The 6,159-nt window shown below is 48.9% G+C and overlaps 1 long non-coding RNA gene across 1 annotated transcript; it reads right to left on the reverse strand.

Moving 5' to 3' along the window:
- Nucleotides 1-1,636: 1,636 nt before the first annotated feature.
- On the reverse strand, nt 1,637-5,990 carry LOC141989124 (uncharacterized). The gene is made up of 3 exons (XR_012639915.1): nt 5,777-5,990; nt 2,860-2,983; nt 1,637-2,180 (listed from the first exon to the last, which is right to left on the reverse strand). It is a non-coding gene; the product is annotated as an uncharacterized LOC141989124 (long non-coding RNA).
- Nucleotides 5,991-6,159: the final 169 nt, after the last annotated feature.

A 6,159-nucleotide genomic window follows, 5' to 3' on the forward strand; every position in this document is an offset into this window, starting at 1 on the left:
CATAAGGTAATCTTTGCTGCCATCTTCTGGAAAATTATGTGTATATATGCCCAGGTATGCTGAACTCTGTCCTTTTCTGCCTTTGCAGATACACTCTGTTTAGTACTAGCTCAGCTGCAACAATCACTGATAACCACTGACAGCAGTGGTTTAGTTTCATAGTGCAAGGGGACTCTTGTCCCCTTACTAAAACTCAGTGGGGGTGTTTTGGTTGGCTAGCTCCAGGTACCAAAAGGGGAAGGGTCGATGGGAAATCAGGACCCTGAGACTGACAGTCCCCAGGGGCAATGGGGAGAGGCCAATGCTCCAGGTCAGCCTGATTGACAGGGTGGGCAGGCTAATCAGGGAGTCAGGAGGCCAGGGTGGGTCCCATCTTCCGTGTGAGCTGGAATTGCCTGGGTCAGAGAGAGTGTGGCCAAGCTAAGGAGAGACCAGGGGCCCAAGCTGAGCTGGGAAGCAGAGCCATGCCAGCCAGAGGGGCCAGAAAAGCAGCCCAGGAAGCAGGTCAGAGCTGGAAGCAGAGTCACAGAAGCAGCCCACAGAGCAGACCTGTCCTGGGGGGAGAGCTGCAGCCACAGAGCCAGAGACACAGCCCAAGGAGAGAGCAGATCCTGTGCTGGGAGCAGAGCTGCAGCCACAGAGCCAGGTGTGGTGAGCAACTGGGGCCAGCCAAGACGGGATCCTAGACAAAGGGCCAAGCGCAGAAAGACACCCCCAGCCAAGGGTCCTTGCAGGCCAGACTGGGAGGGGGACCTTAACCTAACGGGGGGCTGATGCTGGGAAGAAGGGTCCCACCACCCAAAGCCTGGAGATGTGTGGCCACCACCAGAGCAAGTGTCCAACCTGCAGCCTCCCTGTAGCACAGCCAGGGACTGAGAAGGCCTGGGACCTAAAAGGAACAGACTGTGAACTGCCCTGACGTTCCAGAGACACTGTTTGTAATGTTCCCTGCCACAGAGTGGGGTGATGTGTTTCCTTTAACCTTTCCATTTTGCCTTATTCTTTTTTAAATTAATTGTTGATTAAACAACTTGTATTTGCTTTAAATTATATGTAATGATTAGTGGGTCAGGGAAGTGCCCAGTGTAGAGATAGTACCCCAGAGTGGGGATACCCTAGCCCCTGTCCTAGGTGACCACAGCAGGGTTGGGGGTCGAGCCCCCCAGGAATCCTGGGCCCAACCTTGTCGGGGTTACGAGGTCTCTGCCAGACAGGAAAATGGAAGGGAAGTCCTCAAGGGCAGGGAGGCCTCTGGGTAAAGGCAGTGGGAGCGAGGACTCAGATTCTTTCGCTAGCCCACTTCACCGGGGTAGTGCAGAAGCCAGGAAAGTTCCCCACAATAGCAGGACCATTCCCCGGCTTGCTATAGAATAGACAAGACTCTGGAACCAGTATCTTTACTGACCACTCAGAAGCCAGGACAATGTGCTTTCTACCTTATGATCACAACTACAGAATGTCAGAGGGGTAGCTGTGTTAGTCTGTATCCACAAAAACAACGAGGAGTCCAGTGGCACCTTGAAGACTAACAGATTTATTTGGGCATAAGCTTTTGTGGGTAAAAAACCCACTTCTTCAGATGCATGAGTGAAAATTACAGATACAGGCATAAATGTATTGTGATGGTGCTCCCCGTAAGGCTTTATGGAAATATGCTTATGAATATATACATGACATAACTGGAATATGTTTTATGCTACATATGCCATGTAACATATCTATGTAAAGGTCATGATCTATTGAATATATTTATCCTATCTGTATGCATGTATCATTGTTGTATTTGAAGTTATGAATATTGGCTGTATACTTGTTTGATTTTAAATAACCAGATTTCGTCTGCTTCTTTAGAAAGGAATTTGCAAGTTAAGTGCCCAATCAAGAAGCACTTAACGCACAATGGATCTTGGAAGGCTCCAATCCACATAAGAAGTCTTCCTGGAGACATTCAAGACAGCATGTGGGCGATGGCTGTTGCCTGTAAAAACTGAGTCATGCATGGACATGTGACTTGCCCATGTGACCCCACAACTCCATTTTGTAGCTAGATTCTACACAGGGGGAGGGTGGGGTGTCCACCCACAAGAGAAAGTCTATTTAAACCCCTGGGAGACCCCTCCATTTTGTCTTCAGCTGGCTCAAGAGATAGCCTCTCCACCGCCAAGGATACCTGAAAGAAACTGGAAGAAAGAACAGTAACTAACGGGGGTGTGAGTGATTGCTGGACCCAGACTAGAAGGAGACTAGTCTGTAAAAGGAAGCTTACCGGAATTCCTCTGATGGTGAGGTTTTATCTGTATTCAGTTTTCTTAGACATAGACTTGTGTGTTCTATTTTCTTTTGCTTGGTAATTCACTTTGTTCTGTCTGTTACTACTTGGAACCACTTAAATCCTACTTTCTGTATTTAATAAAATCACTTTTTACTTATCAGTTAACCCAGAGTATGTATTAATACCTGCGGGGGGCAAACAGCTGTGTATATATCTCTATCAGTGCTATAGAGGGGGAACAATTTATGAGTTTACCCTATTTACGCTTTATACAGGGTAAAACGGATTTATTTGGGGTTTGGACCCCATTGGGAGTTGGGCATCTGAGTGTTAAAGACAGGAACACTTCTTAAGCTGATTTCAGTTTAAGCCTACAGCTGTTAGGGGACATGGTTCAGACCTAGGTCTGGGTTTGCAGCAGGCTAGTGAGTCTGGCTCACACCAGGCAGGGCACTGAAGTCCCAGGCTGGGAGGGCAGGGAAAGCAGGGGCAGAAGTAGTCTTGGCACATCAGCTGGCAGTTCCCAAGGGGGTTTCTGTGATCCAACCCGTCACATATATATTGGCACATGAAGAGAAGGGAGTTACCTTACAAGTGGAGAACTAGTGTTGAAGGCCAATGTAGTCAGGGTGGATGTAGTCCACTCCCAATAATTGATGAGGAGGTGTCGATACTACAGAGTGGTCTAGCGCTGAGATAATGAAATTCCTCCTGAAGGATAAAAAAAATATGACACCATCAGAAATGTTTCTTCTCCACACATTCCAGAAATAAAAATTGTAGGCCCAGTGTGAACAGCATAAACCCACCTACACCCACAGCCTGGAACAGGTAGATCTTCACTTCTTCCCTCTGCAGCTGAAAAATACTCTCGCGGAGTGGAGGAACTGCCTCCAATCAAGTGAGAACTAATTCTATATGTGAGAATGGAGGCAAGAAACCATCTTCCTGTGTAAAAGTAACTGGTTATATTTATGCTGAGTAATTTAGAATTCACCATCCTTCTTCTCAATTGGCCAAACATGAAGCTATCCCAAAGGAGGGACAATACCTATCTTCAGGGCTGGCCTGAGACAATACAGGCCTTCTATATATATCAAGGCAGGGCCCTGTAATGGTCTCAGAGGTACCCAGGACTGAAAGTCATTTTGTTACACCCCTGCCCCCCAACCTACAGCATGAGGGAGTCTTGCTTGTGCTTAACTAGATATCAGCTCCCTGACATCACCAGCTATTTAGCCACCCAAGCACTCTCCTCTGACCTATACCAGCCTTTGCTTTGCCTTGTAGGTTAACAATGGGTGCACCCCAATCCCTTTGAAGCATTCTCCCTGTAGTGTTAAGCCCCTTATAACTGAACACTCACAGAAATACCAGGCCTGCTGTTTCCAAAGGAACAGTATACACACTAGTTTATATGATTCAACTGAGAATCAGCACCTTACTTAATATCACAGCACTGAGATATATTTATAGTGAAAACAACAATATGTTCCCTAGCCTCTGTTTGCCAGAAGCTGGGAATAGGGATGGATCACTTGATGCTTACCTGTTCTGTTCATTCCCTCTGGGGCACCTGGCATTGGCCACTGTCAGACGACAGGATACTGGTCTAGATGGACCTTTGGTCTGACCCAGTATGGCTGTTCTTACATTCTTAAGTTTATTTTCAAGTGACAGCAAGTCAGGAAATTGGAAACAAAAGGCTACATATAAAATAAAATCATAACATGCTTTCTAGAGACTAAATTTAACTGCTTAATCTCCTGTCTAAAGACATTTATTTCACCTCCAAGGTCCTCTGAAGTGTTTCAACCAAGGTTGGTTGAGATCCCACTTTGATGAATGTAAAGGCACTGCCTGTTTAACTCCTATGGGCAGGATAAGGGAGTGTGGTGTTTGCCTTCTATTTACATCCCCAAAGTTCACTGATTGTCCCTCATGGTTTCTTTTCCTGTGTGCTGCTTCTCTGTGGACTTCACATCTCTTTGATAACTTCATATGTAAATAGGCATCCATTGTGTTAGCTTACAATGCTTAACTTACATCCAATAGAGAGAGAGAGATGAATAAACATCTCTTATCTGACAGAAAATCTTCTTCTCCACATCTGCTGTGATACAGAAGCTAAGAACATATTTTCAGTGTGTATACATAACTCCTTACATAGTATCTCTACATACATTTCACAGTAGTATTAATAAGCAGTGTGACCCCAGCTTTTGTTTAAGACCTCACATGACATTCTTTGGTGAACCAGAATGTACATACTGTACCAGAAACAGGACAGTTGGAGTTCACTGTATTAAAAATGCAAATGCTTATATACTATTTTGAGGTTGTATGGGGCTTCTTTATCAGGATGATAAGGTTAATGCAATCTTTGGAAGGTATTAGGAAAGTCAAAGAGCTTTTTGGAACAATATGTGTGAAGTGGATTTCCTAAAAAGTACCTTGGGGTGAGGGGAATGCACATTTTTCCTACCCAAGCCAAACTTTTGAAGATACATCATGTGGAGAGAGATCCACTGTGTACTAATGACCTGCTTCTGGAAACTCTAGATGGAAGATCCCTGAAATGTATAAAGTGTGGACTGAGTGTGCTTGTTCTCAGCTGAAGCTGTGATGAACCTATAACCAGAAGGAATCCAATTTGGGTGTAGGTTTGAGGGGCTATCCGTACCATAATCCACCTAAGGTTAGGGTGATCTCTGGTAAGCTTATTAGCATGCATGTAGGTTCTTTTAGGTAGGGTGACCAGATGTCCCGGTTTTATAGGGACAGTCCCAATTTGGGGGGCTTTGTCTTATGTAGGCACCTATTACCCCCCACCCCTTCCCGGTTTTTTACACTTGCTCTCTGGTCACCCTATTTTAGGGTTTTTAATATGTTTTTTTCTCTGTAATGCTTTCCCCCTTAAGAATAAAGTAGGTTTGCTTAGAAAGACCTGAAGAGAGAGCAAGCAGGCGGTGCCCTTAAGCAACTTGCCTGTGCTGGGAAGGACACAGTGAAGGCAGGGGACAGTGTCCTGAAGTACTGGGGGTCAGACAGGGGCGGGACGCGCGTCTCTACCCGAGAAACATCCCGGGGGCTGGGGAGCTGGCAGCCGGGGAGTGGGCGCCCCTCGGCTGGACCCCTGAGGAGAAATACACCGGCAGGGGCCTGACCTGTGACAGCGCGGCAGGGACCGCAACCCAGGGGGCCGAGGTCACGCCCTCAGAGCCATGCGGGTAATTTCATGCCCGGGGCTGTCAAGACGCCCAAGTAAGGCTGGGGGCAGAATCAGGCTGAGGAACGCGGATAACTTGTGAGGTGGGGAGGAGGCTTCTCCCCATGACGGTGTGCGGGGGGCGCGCCCCTGTGGTGGAGCCCGGGTGTGGGGTTAGATCCCTGTGAGGCGACGCGGCTCCCGCCCCCGGCCATAGGCACGGGACCAAGCCCCGCCCCTCCCCTCCCCTCCACGGGGACCCGGCTCCCTCAGCAAGCGCGTGAGCGTCACCTCACCGGACCAACGGTCACAGGCGGCAGCGCGAGCTCCGCCGGCTCGGGCGCCAGGCACCGGAGGGAACGCGCTGCCTGCGCACGCGGCGGGTTCGCTCAGGCTCGGGCTCGGTCTGTTTCTATCCCGCCAGGCGGCCACGGGCCCGGAGCAAAGGCTGGTTCCTTCGCCGGGTCTAAGCGCGGTGCCGCCAGCTGCCGTTTGGTGGAGGCTCCTCGAAGCGGGGAGGGGGAAGGGGCGCTTTGCCACATAGGCATTGCGGAGAGGAGAGGAGAGGAGGGGAGGGGAGGTAGCGACCGGCTGCGGGGGAAGCTGGCCAGGAACTGGGGGAGCTGGGAGTGACCCCCGAGCGGGAATTGGGGGAGCTGAGACACCCCCCTGACAGGCT

Source organism: Natator depressus, chromosome 1 (genome assembly GCF_965152275.1).
Source record: "Natator depressus isolate rNatDep1 chromosome 1, rNatDep2.hap1, whole genome shotgun sequence".
Classification (NCBI taxonomy): Eukaryota; Metazoa; Chordata; order Testudines; family Cheloniidae; genus Natator; species Natator depressus.